The sequence below is a fragment of the Cyanistes caeruleus genome, chromosome 1, assembly GCF_971803275.1.
Source record: "Cyanistes caeruleus chromosome 1, bCyaCae1.hap1.1, whole genome shotgun sequence".
Taxonomy (NCBI): Eukaryota; Metazoa; Chordata; class Aves; order Passeriformes; family Paridae; genus Cyanistes; species Cyanistes caeruleus.
Genome location: NC_141701.1, coordinates 2,768,009 through 2,781,557, shown reverse-complemented (window position 1 = coordinate 2,781,557; position 13,549 = coordinate 2,768,009). Strand labels below are relative to the sequence as shown.

At 45.4% G+C, this 13,549-nt stretch overlaps 2 non-coding genes across 2 annotated transcripts; both read right to left on the bottom strand.

Annotated features, from left to right (window-relative positions):
- Positions 1-8,296: 8,296 nt before the first annotated feature.
- Positions 8,297-8,369, bottom strand: TRNAF-GAA (transfer RNA phenylalanine (anticodon GAA)). Its single transcript has one exon. It is a non-coding gene; the product is annotated as a tRNA-Phe (tRNA).
- A 4,428-nt stretch (positions 8,370-12,797) lies between these two features.
- Positions 12,798-12,870, bottom strand: TRNAF-GAA (transfer RNA phenylalanine (anticodon GAA)). The gene has a single exon. It is a non-coding gene; the product is annotated as a tRNA-Phe (tRNA).
- Between the last annotated feature and the right edge of the window lie 679 nt (positions 12,871-13,549).

Here is a 13,549-nt window from a genome sequence, read left to right as displayed (position 1 = left end):
CTCACCGTGGCAGAGGCAGCACATGCAGACAACAAAATACAGATTAATTTTCTAAATTACATGGCAGCTACAAGGGGAAAGAGAGAATTATTATTTGCATGTCTTGGGAGCAATAATCCTGCGATTACTGCTACAGGCACAAAGACATTAAGGGAGCACTCAGAGCTGCACTGGAAACTCACGGCTCGTGTGGGGATGGGGAAGGAATTCTCATTTTTGGGGGATGGAGCCCACCACTGCTCACCTCAGGAGAAGGATCCAGCAGTGGGAGCTGCCATCCAGAGCCTCTGACAGCAGATTCAGTTCGGCTTTGCCCTCTCTCACCCTCTCTGAGCAGCTCAGGTTGGCCCCCAACATTTTGGTGGCTGAAGGCTGAGTCGAGGTCTGAGGCACCAAATATCTGGAATGACTTCAGAGGTGTCCTGGGAATACCAAGGTTTTTACTGCTAAGGAGAAGTTTTGCCCCAGGGAGCCTCCGGAAGAATTTCATGACCTAGGAGCTGATCCTGCACCATCCAGCTGCTCCTAAGAGCTCAGCTTTTCCAAAATCTGAGCTTAGAGCTGTAAATCTATCCCTGCCTGCCTTCATCAGTGGGAGTTGTCTGGATCTCTGGGAAAGCACAAGGTCTTAATTCAGCCGTGCAGATGATGTTGCAGGTGACTTATACAGAACAAATCTGACCTGGAGCTCCTCTGCTCTGGAGCTGGGCTGGAAGAGCTGGGATTGTCCAGCCTAGAAAAGAGAAGGCCTAAAGGGGCTCCAGGAGAGCTGGAGAAGGACTCTGGACAAGGGATGGAGTGACAGGATAAGGGGGAATGGTTTAATTGACAAGAGGGCCAGGCTGGAATGGATATTGGGAAGAAATTCTTCCCTGTGATGGTGGGGAGGCCCTGGCACAGATTTTTCAGAGAAGCTGCAGCTGCCCCATCCCTGGAAGTGTCCAAGGCCAGGCTGGACAAGGCTTGGAGCAGCCTGGGATAGTGGAAGGTGTCCCTGCCCATGGCAGGGAGTGGAACTGGATGATCTCTGAGGTCCCGTCCAACCCAAACCGTTCCATGATTCCACGATTTATTCTATATGGCCATCAGAATTGTTCTTTCACCCAGGTCATCCAACAAAATCCTGGAAAAATTTCAGTTAGGATTTCTGTCACTGTCTAAACTGTGTCTTAAACGGAGTGTGGACATGTGCCATGCAAAAAAATAGCCCAAATTTAAAAAAAAAAAACAAAACAAAAACCAAAAAAAGCCAAACATTTAAAGGCAGCAACAATCCAGGACTTGCCCTGGACAACAAACACTAAATCTGGAGAATTAAAAATTAATTTTTGGACCCAGCTCAGTTCCTCACAGGCACTGAAGTAAACAGACAGTCAAAATTCCTTTAAAGGTTCTTGGCTTTACTATGTGGGCTGATTATTACTGATTATTATTATAGTATTATTTACTATGTGACTGATTAATTAAATACAATTTAGGTCATTAAAAGGGCTGTTAACTTTTGGGGGTTTGGATTCTCCCTTAGGTTTGAATGGCAAAACCTGATTTCATTTGTTATTGCAGGGTGCAAGTGGAGGAACAGCAGAGAATGTGAAGCACTGCTCATTCCAAGGTTATTTAAATATGCAAATTGTGCTCAGAAAAGCAGAGAAAAAATAGGATTGTGGAGCTTCCTGCTATTGCTTGTTAAATATGGAGATTTTTATTCGCCTGCCCAAGGTGGGATACAGGCTGGTACAGGAGTAAAAAACTCTTCTGGCAGCTTCTGGGAGCATCCAGAAGGTGACAGCCTAGGGAGAGTTTGAAATTCCATAAAGAAAGGTGGGTGGATTTCAGTTTGGTTCCTAGCAAGTATCTACAGCACAGAAAACATCCTTGGCAAAACTCTGCAAATTCAGGGAAGTATTCAATGTAAAAACTATGAGGACCCAGTAGAGAAGTGATTTTAATTACAGCATGTAAGGCTTCAAAATACTCTTAGATCAGCTTTTTAACCTCTTTGACTTGTGCCACATGGGCTGGAAACTTCTCTTTTGCTTTGGAAATTCACTTTTGCCTTCTAATCCCTCATTCCAAGCAATTGGAAATGTTTAGGAGAAAGATTGGCGTGCTGAATTATTTGGTTTTTTTTTTTCCCCATGGGGAGAAGCAAATAACAGATTTGGGTACCCTTCAAATCCCAGAGAAGCAGAGCAAAAGGATAAAATTATTAATTAAAAGGCAGTAGGACCAAATTAAAAAAAGTCTTCTTAATGAGCCGTATCCCTGTCCGTGGTCAGAAGAGGCTGGGCAGGTGTCCCACCCCCCAGAGATTTCGGTGGAGCCGATTCCACATTCCCATTTCTTTCACCCTGACACGGGGAAACTCCTCGAGTCGTTTCGCATCAGAGCCTCTGCCTCCGGTATTTTCATGCCAGCCTGGTTCCGTGGGTGATTCTCTGCTCCAGTTTTCAAGCAGAAGTTCTCACAAATTGATGGAGGAGGCTTTGGCACCTCCACAGGAGGAGCGAGAGAAGGAGAATTTTATGGAGGAGGAGGAGGAGAAGTGAAATGGGCTTTGGAAAACCATAAAATCTGCGCAGAAAACGGCAGCAGATTTTTTTTTTTTCCCCTTGGACTGATCAAAATGCTGGTTTTGAAGTCACCCCGTTAAAGATCCTGAAGGGTGGCCATGGATGTGCTGGGCTGCTTGAGGCAAGCGGGGTTTGCAGCCACCTGAAAGCTTCCAAAAGTGGAGTTCAGACTTTCCCTCGGCTCCAGATTTGCCCTGCAAGTTTTGCAGCCAATCCTTTAAATAAAAACCAAGAGCAGATGTACATAAAACCAGGAGTAGAAGGCTTGAAAATACACTGTGGGTACTTTTGTTTTTTTCAGCCCAAGGATTTTTAGCTCTTAAGATCATCACCTCTAACTTTAAACTTGGAGCTAAAGTTTCTAAGTTGAGATGCTTTTCTTTTTCTTTTTTTTTTTTTTTCTCAGTCTCTCAATATAGAGAGCAGACGTAAAACTCAGTACCTTTGCAATTTTAGTTCTTCTCTGGAGAAAAACCTGTTAGCTCTGGGTTTGGAGGGGGGTGGTGGTGGTCACATTTCCCTAAAAAACAAAATAACACCTCTCAGCTGCCTGAGGTTGGATTTAAGCAGGAAATAGAACAAATTTCTATTATTTTGGATAATTTTGGAGTAAAGATGAGGGACCTGCACAGAACCTCAGCCCAAGTTTATGGATGGTCTGTGGTCATCCACCAAAATGTCCAAGCCTTTGTGAAATAGCTTTGGCTATTTCACAAAACCACAGAATATTTTGAGCTGGAAGGGACTCACAAGTGAATTTCCTGTCCAGGGATTTTTGCCTCAGGTTTTCTCAGTAGTGTCTGGCTTAGAAGGGGCAATATAAAAAAATAAAAATAATGTAGAAAATAGAAATAATAAAGAACATCTTTTTCCTGTCAGCCCTGTTAAGGTTCCTACTTTGGAAACAAAGTGACTCAAAGTGCTGGAGCCTGGAGCTTGATGCAAGTACCTTCCTAAAAATGTTTTTACAGAAAAGCAGAACCTGACAGCAAAAGAAAATATGTCCAGAAATATGATTTATCAACTCATGCATGTGCTGATGGAGAATCCAAGTGACCAGATGGGGTTCTGAGTGACCTGGTCAAGTGGAAGCTGTTGGAACTGGCTGATCTTTAAGGTGTTTTCTAATCCAAACTCTGATTCTGTGACTGTGTGAATCAGGGGCCAGAGTGAGAGAGAGAGCCTCAGCTCAGGCCAGGGAAGTGAGCCATGACTTCCCACATGGGTCAAACATCTTCTCTTGGAGGAGAGATGGAACATAAACTATTAAAAAAAAAAAAAGATAAATTAGACTGATGTCAGGAGAAGGAGCCAAAACCCCACAAACACCTGCAAATGTGCCTACAGCCATCTGCAACACAGCTCCATCTGTATAAATCCTCCAGCAGCGCTGGGGAATTTGTCCCATTCCAGGGCTGGCAGCTGTCAAGACAAATTGTTAAAAGTCGGTCTCACACACTGCAGCAAATTAAACAGTGTTTGAAAATGTGAGAGAGAGAGACTTCCCAAGGAATATGCAAGAGATTCATTAATCCAAACGAGCCAAACTTTCTGGACTACATTGATAAAGATGTTAAGACTCCTCTTTGAACTCTTTGTCCCCCTCACTGGCTCACCTTTCGTGCCCCTAGATCAGGTTCAATCCCAAAAGTCCCTCTCAGAACTGGAAGGTGTCATTTCACAGGATCCTCCTCATCTCACCTCCTCCAGGGACAGCTTGTTTTCCCTTCCAGGTGAACTTTTCCCTCCCAGCTTCCTCTGGCAGGTGGGCGGGAGGCACAGGCAGAGCACGGCAGGGCTCTGGAATGTGTTACGAGTTATTCCCACTCCTCGTTCAAAGGGTTCTGCTGTCACTCCCAGGAGACACGAGATCCTTCCCGTCTTGTCCATCTTTTCCAGGAATTTTATTGCTGTGGGGGAATGGAGAAGAGCAGTAGGGATAGGCTGAAAAATGAGATTTTTTTCCCTCTCTGCCATGGCTTTTTATAAAACCGGGTGCTACAAACCATAGAATTATTTTAAATAATGTATTATTATTATTACTGTTATCATTATTATTACTATTATTATTATTAATAACAATAATAATAATAATAATAATAATAATAATAATAATAATAATAATAATAATAATAGTAATAGTAATGGAGATTGACTTAGGGGTATCTTTTTCTTTTCACTGCTTCTGTGTGATGGCCACTTCTCTTCCAAAATGTGTGAGTGTCCACAACCAGAAGCAGAGTCCATGAGCCAAAAGCTATGAAAATGATCAAGAAAGTGTTTTAACATTTTTAGACAAAATCTTCACAGACAGGATTATTGATTTAATAACCAGGGTTATTAAACATGATAACACCAAGGCAACAGATGTCTGAACACCTCTTGTTTTGGCAGCTGGGATAACCAAAATAAGGATTGCTCCATAGCTCCCTATATCAGAGTTCTGGGCTACAACCTCAAAACCAAAGGGAATGCAATTTCAAGAGTAGGTTAGACCCCAGGTGTTTCCCTGAATTTTGTGACTCAGATTTTCAGTAAAAAAAAAAAAATAAAAAAAAAAAATCCACACATAAAAACTAATAATGGAAGGAGAGTGGGGAAGAAAAGATTTTAATGCATCACAACTTCTTCATCCACTTTATGTCTAATGAGACCTGAGCATCCTCAGAAGGATCAGCCACAGTGGCAACAGAGAGGGTTGTGCAGCAAAATGAACTTGGTTCCAGCAACCACAGGGCAAAACCCTTTTCCTCTTCCGGCATCTGTTTCTGGAGGACAGGAAAGAGCTCAATGAGAGCTGCCCCATATTGACTGGGATGAGCCTCAGAATTTTCACTGCCTTAACCAGTTTAAACCCCATCCTTACAATGCTGACCTCTGTCTGGACCACAAATTCCTCATCCTCATCCTTTCAGCCTCCAGATCCACATCATCAACACTCAACCTTGGCTTCCCTTTGCCATGATAGGCAAAATATTCCAAGTATTATATATTATATATATGAATATTTTTGAATTAATATTATTTCATTATTGATCTATATATCTATATCTAATGTATGGTATTTTATATCATATATGAATGATATAATCACTCATATGATGAACAATTATATATTCATCTCCAGCAGCCTCTCTCTTTCCAGATGAATCCCAAAATCTTTCCTGGCCATTTGAAATGTTCTGTATCAAAGGTGACCCAGGATTCTGAATCTCCCATCACTCACCTGCTTTCCCACACAGTTTCCTCGTTATTTACCTCAAGATGTTATTTACCTCATCTTGCAGTGTTCCAAGACGATCTGTACTCTCCTTTCCAATCACCTCCTCCTCCCCATTTCCGCCCCACTTTGAGGTGAATGCACCTGAAAGTCCCAGGAATTTCTTAGGAACAGCCTGCTAAGCACAGCTCCGTGACGCCGATGCTGGCATTGTGAGGGCTGTGTTTTCCTGGATAGCATGACTGTTCCTAATTCCTGCAAATAAAAGGAATTAGAGAAACAGAGGACTCGAGAGGTGTATGAGTAATCCAGCATCATCCCTGGGGACACGTGCTGGGATAACACACAAAAACAAGCCGGGAACACAGAGTACTTTCACCTGCAATCTGGCTCTTCCCACTCTTTGGGAAGGGAAGTGTCAGTGCTGCAGCGAGGGAAACTGAGGCACAGGGATTGGCAGAGAAACAGCTGGTTTGGTGGAGAGCCTAAGGCAAAGCTTTTCATGATCTGTTTGGGTTGCAGCTGCCTGAATTATGCATTAAAGGTCCATTTATTTGCATAAGAGGAAGACAAGACTGTGAACTCCAAGCTGGGGAAGCCGTGTGAGGAGCAGCTGAGGGCACCTGGTTTGCTCAGCTGGAGAAGAGGAGAATGAGGGGAGACCCCATCACAGTCCAAAAGTTCCTCCTGAGAGGAAGAGGAAGGGTGGGCACTGATCTCTGCTCTGTGGTGACCTGTGATGGAACCGGAGGGAATGGCCTGAAGCTGTGTCAGGGGAGGTTTAGGTTGGATTTCAGGAAGAGGTTCTTCATCCAGAGGGTGGCTGGGTACTGGAACAGCTCCTCATGGAATGGTCACAGCACCAGAACTGACAGAGAGCAAGGAGTGCTTGGACAACACTCTTGGGCACATGCTGGGATTGTTGGGGTGTCCTGTGCAGGGCCAGGAGTTGGACTCGATGATCCTTGGGGGTCTGTTCCAGCTCAGGGTACTCTGTGGTTCTGTGACTCTGAGCCAGAGCAGCTGCGTGGTTCCAGTGCATTTGGGCCCCTCCATGATTATCCCCAACTTTGGCTCTTCCTCACTTCACCACTCCTACCCTCATTAACATCCAGCATCCCAGCGAAGCCTCTCCCATTTCTTACAGCCAGATGACCCAGTGTCATCTTCACCTCTTCTTTAGGTTGCCCTGGAGCCTGGTTTGGGGCCACCTGACCAAGGACGAGCACCAACATCCTCCTGCCACCCAAGGACACTGTCACAGTGCAGTGCTCTCCGTCTGCACGGAGCTGGGATCCGTTCCACCCGCAGACTTCCCCACCTCCGAAGTCTGCAGCTCAGCAAGGGGAAGGAACATTCCATAGAAGGGAAGAAATCTCTGCCAGGCACTGCAGAAATGGGACACAGATGGTGCCTGAAATGAGAGCGGAAGTTTATTTGGGGGCTCTGTGTGTGACGTCGCGCTGCAGATCCTGCAGCGGATGACAGGCACCGGGATTTCAGAGAGGGTGAGGAGTTCAGTTTGAAGGAGTCTCTATGTGCTATTGGAGCGATTAGTTTGACTGAAAAAAAAAGGGAAAACAGGAAAAATAAAAGGAGAAAACTTTACCTTGATAATATTTTAATGATAGGAGTATTTAAATTTGGTTTTATTCATGTGGAGGTCTGGTACTTCTCTCACCCTAATCTTGATCGCAGCTCTTTGTTGGCTTGGTTGGCCAACCAGGATGATTGTTTAGATTGGCCAGGTGGACACTGCTGATGGAAAAAACCGAGGATGACATTGGCCTGGTTTTTCCCTGCCCTACACATAAAACTTTGTCTTTTTCCTTTACTTGTTGAAGAGCTGGAGATTTCTGGACATCTTCTAGCGCAACTCTCTACTCCAGCAGGGCCACCCAGAGCTAATCACCCAGCACCACGGCCAGGTGGCATTTAAAAATTTCTCAGAATGGAAACTCCAAAACCCCTCAGGGCAATCATCTCATCAACAATTTCTCATCTTCTCCCCGTAAGAAAGAGGTTCCAGTGCTTTCATGACGTTCAGCTGGGGCTTTTCAGCCTCAAGGAGACACAGTTGAGAGGGAACCTCATCCCTGTCTGTCCCTGACTGCAGGGAGGGCTCTGAGCAGGGCCCAGGCTCTGCTCCGGGGGTTCAGCAATGGCACAAGAGGGACAGGCAGGAAGTGACCCCAGGAAGTTCCACCTGGACACGAGGCAGAACTTCTTCCCTGGGCAGTGACCAAGCCCTGAACAGAGACCAGAGAGGGTGTGGAGTCTCCCTCCCTGGAGATATTCCAGAATCCTCTGGACACATGGCCCTGCTTGAGCGAGAGTTTGGACCAGGTGACCTCAACTATGGTCTCTTCCAACATGACCCATTCTGTGATTCTGTGATCACCTTCCTGGCCCTTGGCTGGATGTGCTGGATGTCTCCTGAGTGTCCAGGTCTCTCTTGTATCAGAAATCCCAGCCCTGGGCACACAAAAGTGCAGGAAAACTCTGCTGAAGCCCGGGATTGAACCAGGGACCTTTAGATCTTCAGTCTAACGCTCTCCCAGCTGAGCTACTTCAGCCCTGCTGAGGCTCAGATTTTCCAAAAACTTGTTGAAATATGAGGCTCTTTCAGCCTTTTCTGACAGCCTTTGGTTGACTTGGGAATCAAAGAATTGTTTCAAGGAACAGGATGGAGACAGACTGAGATCAAAAGTAATGGCTCAAGACACGTGGAAGTGTTCAAGGCCAGATTGGAGGGAGCTTGGAGAAACTTGGTCCATGGAAATTGTCCCTGCCCATGCCAGAGGATTGGAAAAAGATGGTATTTAATGTCCTTCCCAGCCTGAAACATTCTGGGATTCTGTGATAAAACACAGCTAAATCTGGAATTAAACAGCAGCCCTGATCTGGGAACCAGCCAGGAGCTGTAGCATTGAACAGAATTTCCTGACACCTTTTCACATAGCCCACGGAAGGATCTGGAGTTATCCATGGAGCCTGGCTAATCTCTCCACATCAATCTGTCACTCTCCACCTAAGGAATGGGAGCCAGGCATCTTCATGCAGTGATATGGGAGATGTTTTCCCAGCCCACCAACTTATCCTGCAAATAATTCTCTCCCAGGACAATCTCCCATCTTTCACCAGCTCCAAATTCACATCTTCCCAAAATACATATGTGGAACGCACAGTAAGTTTTTCCATGTCTGTTAAAAATCTGGTAGTGAAAGGTGTCAGGAACATATTTAATCTGGGTTTGAATGTTCAGCTTGACAGCAGCTGATATTTCCTCACTGAGATTTATTAGATAACAGTTCCTGATATCTCAGGCTCCTGAACTAGGCTATAGAATCTCTTGAAATATCCAGACATCAGGATCATTCCCCAGATGGGTTTTCTATCTCCAAAACCACTTCCAGCACTGGATTCCAATGATGATCCCAGCCATGGTCACTGAGGAACTGCTCACGGGTGGCTGAGGGTCTCAGCATCTTTGTGCTTGTCAGGTGGAGAACTTTTGGACAGCTGTGCAGTGCTACAGAATTTTTGCTTCTAGATTTAGAAATTGTTTCCTCTATCTCACCTAAAACATTCTAGATCCATCTTTTGAAAGCTCTGTGGTCCCAAAAGAAACAGTTCATGTAGCAAATCCAGGGTGTGGCTAAAGACCACAGCCAACAGACAACATAATCCCGAAAACAATTCCATTTTGTGTCTGGTAGAGCTGCTGATGTGAGAGGAATCTACATTATTGTCCAGGAATTGGAGCCACTGGAGGGTGATTAGGCCTCAGCCCTGAAGTGGGAATGAGCCATCCTTGTCTATCCTGTTGAATGTCTCTCTCATCTCCACCTGGACCTCAGGACCCATAAGAAAGAAGTCGGGTATTTACCCCAGTAAGTTTTTTCTTACTGTCCATGAAAGAAGATGAGGAAAAAATCTTGCACTGTGTCCTCTGCAGGATCATCCCCAAACCAAAGCTGTGTGTTCAGAGCAGGGCTGGTTATTTTTATCTGCAGAAGGTTTTTGAAGGAGCAATTTCTTGAGCTCTTGTGGATCTTACAAGTACATCTTGGATCAAAATTTAGGAACATAACACTGTTCCTGGTGTATTTTTCCACGCTTGGATGCTGAAGGAAAGTGAGAATTGTAGAGCCAGGTTATTTCTTAGCTGATTATTTTGGAGTCTATCCTAAGTATTTACTCACATGTAAAGCTTTGCTTTGAAGGGCTTTTAATGTCTGGAGTGTGGACTTGCTCCAGGCTTATTTTTTCTTCAAAAGATTCTGTCTTTGAAGACAAATCAAAACAGATCAATGTCTACTTTGAAGCATCAGTGCCTGTAATTCTGTGAAATAGTTCTGGTTTGCTCTTCCCTGAAGAGCTGTGAGCTGTTTGGCATAACCAGCACTGATGATTTCCTAATTCCTGGAAGGCCATGTGGACACATCCATGTGACAGGGAGCAAAGACCACAAGAGAAGATCTGATGTGACATTTTTCCTGCGAAACAGAGCAATTTTGAAAAGTTCCTGGGGTAGGATTCATCTCACCTATCTCTCTGAGGCCAAAAAGGCAAATCTCTACAACTGACCCGATCACAGAATTTTTGGGGTTGGAAAGGACCTTCAGGATCATTTAATTCATGCCAAGATTTTGTTTCTCTTTGGGGTTTTCTAGAATCTGTATTAAGCCCAGTGCATAGATAGGCTGGGTCCTATCAAAAGTTTTCCTCCAAAATAATTAAAACAAATAACCCACAGCACTTTTAAGTCTTCACAAATCTGATTCGTCTGCAGCCGTTTCTGAATTTTTGGGAGGGAGATCAATGCATTTGGATCCAGGTCTGGCTGGCTGGATGGAGCCAGAGCAGACAAAAGCCTTCCCAAGGCCAGTGGTGCCACCTAATGGGAAAATTCCCAGGGAATCCACGTCTCGGAAGTTCAGTCCTTAACTGGAGTGTTGCTAGGTGACGTAGAAATGGAAATGAGGAGCTCTGACGTCAGTCCCTCCTTTCTGCTCCTTTACGACCATTCTTCCGTCAATCCATTCCCTTTTCCCAAGCATCCACAAACAGGAGACCGCCCTGGGAAATTTGTTCTATTTCCTGCTTAAATCCAACCTCAGCAATCCCTGGAGCTCCTGAAGCGTTTTTGTCCTTGACGCTCAGTCTGACTGGAGAGGAAATAATGCCAGATTTTGGGATTATGGAGAGCCAAGCAGAAAACAAGATGGAATGAGGGGCTGCCATGGGAGACACCAGGATTCTGGGAGTTTTCTTAGTCACAGATCTTGCAAATGAGGGGTGAGACAAGTTGCAACACCCACACTCAGATCCATTGGAACCACACTGCAAAAGATGGGATAATATCTCAAATATCTCAAAAGTTCCCACCTGGCAGCCCCCTGCAGCCACTCCAAGTCATGGATAACCCTGACAGAGGGCAGGAATCAGACCAAGCCTATCCTGGTCTCCAGGGATTATTGTATTCCCTGACTGTGTTGTCTTCCCAGCACTTACACCTATTTTTCCATGACAGTATCACTCACCACTGTATCCCTGCCACCTTTATTTTTCAGAAATGAGTTACAGGGGGTAGAGCAGATTTTTCTCAGGTCTCAGTTCTACCATTGATGAATCATGAGCTCTAAAATGTCTCAGCCAGGCTTTCTCTTTCTCCTTTTCTCTGAAGTTCAAAAGTTATTTCCAAGATTCTTTCATTTTTTCTCTGCCATAAAGATGTTTGCAAGGGCTCATAAGAAGAAAATTATGTAATGTGATGTCAAAGCATTGTTTCTGCTGTTCTGGGGAGAGGGCAACAGCAAAGGGAGAGGAGGATCCAGTCACTCTTTCAGTGCCTCACTAACAAAAAATGGCACTGAGAAGTGAGCTCACAGAGTCCCTGTGCAATTCCATGGCTGGGGAAGGGATTAACATTTAGGGCAAAGGGGAGAAACATTTAATTAAGCAGACTCAAGTCATTAATTCTAGCAAGGAGCTGAGCTCTTCTGGTAATGATGACTCTGCAGCTCAAAGCCTGGAATGCTGCCTGGCAGAGGTGGTCAGGCACCAGTGATTGTCCTCAAAGGATCACAAAATCATGGAATGGTTTGGGTTGGAGGGGGCCTTCAAGATCATTGAGTTCCAACACCCCTGCAGTGAGAAGGGACAACTTCCACTATCCCAGGGTGCTCCCACCTCTGTGCAACCTGGCCTTGGACACTTCCAGTAATCCAGAGGCAGCCACAGCTTCTCTGGGAAACCTGTGCCAGGGCCTCACCACCTTCACAGGGAACAATTTCTTCCCAATATCCCCATCTAACCTTGTTCTTTGTCAGTCTGAAGGCATTCTCTCTTGCCCTGACACCCCAGGCCCTTTTCTGAAGTCCCTCTCCAGCTCTTTTGGAGCCCCTTTAGGCACTGGAAGGGGCTCTGAGGTCTCCCTGGAGACCCAGACTGAACAAACACAGCTTTCTTCATAAGAGAGGATCTCTATCTCTCTAATAGTTTTTGTGGTCTCCTCTGGAGTCATTCCAGACTAAGCAGCCCCACATATCAGTGGGCTCAGCATTACCATTGATTTACAGGGTAGAATATGGCATAGGGTTGGGAACAGGCAGTGAAAAGAGCAAAAATCCCTTGATATCACCATTTTTGCTGAAGTGCTGGAATTGTAAAACCAAAAAATTGTCCCTCTTTCACAGGTTCAGACCAGCTGAGTTCCAAAGGGACCTCCTGGAGGTCCCTGCTGCAAAGCCCTGCTCAAGCAGGACCTACAGCCCCTTGCCCAGGAGCACTTCCAGCTCACTCGGGAATATGTCTAAGAAGGGCAGCCTTCTCCAGGCCACCAGAGCCAGCTCCTCATCCTTTCCCCACAGCAGAGGTGCTCCAGTCCCCTCCAGTGGCCTCCAGTTCCGCTGACCCTTGGCTGGACTCAGTCCTGGATGTCCAGGTCTCTCTTGTATCAGAAATCCCAGCCCTGGGCACACAAAAGTGCAGGAAAACTCTGCTGAAGCCCGGGATTGAACCAGGGACCTTTAGATCTTCAGTCTAACACTCTCCCAGCTGAGCTACTTCAGCCCTGCTGAGGCTCAGCTTTTCCCAAAACCTGTTGGAACATGATGGGATTTCAGACTTTCACCATTCAAACCAGTTTTCCCAACACTCCTCCAAGAAGTGTTGGTTTGGGTTGGAAGGGACCTTTAAAATCAGCTCATTTCACTCCCTGCCAGGGGCAGGGGCAGCTCCCGCTGTCCCAGGTTTATCCAAGCTCCATCCAACCTGGCCTTGGGCACTTCCAGGGATGGGGCAGCCACAGCTTCTCTGAGCAACCCATTCCAGTGTAGGAATGGTGTGACTGACCACACAACAAAGCAAGAGAGAACAAATCTCAGGAAAACCCAGGCCAGGAGCAGCCTCTCCCCACAAATAAGAAGTTTCCCTGGTGAAGCATCAGCTGGGAAGCCGACATGGAAAACAGACTTGAAAACTTTTCAGTTCTCTTTGACTATTATGTCATACATTGCACCAAAATGTGCAATTGTTTAACTAAAATCACTCTAAACTACATAAATTGCCGCCAATGATCCCTATTCTTTCCGAATGCTGGCACTTTTTTGTTTCAGAACACTGCAATCCTGCTATCTTCTATATAATTATGTAACATATGTAGTTCCTCACTGCCTCTCCAGTAAATAAGAGTTATGCTCCCCAGTATGCATCCAGTAACACCTCATTTTCCCTGTCTCCAATTGTTTTA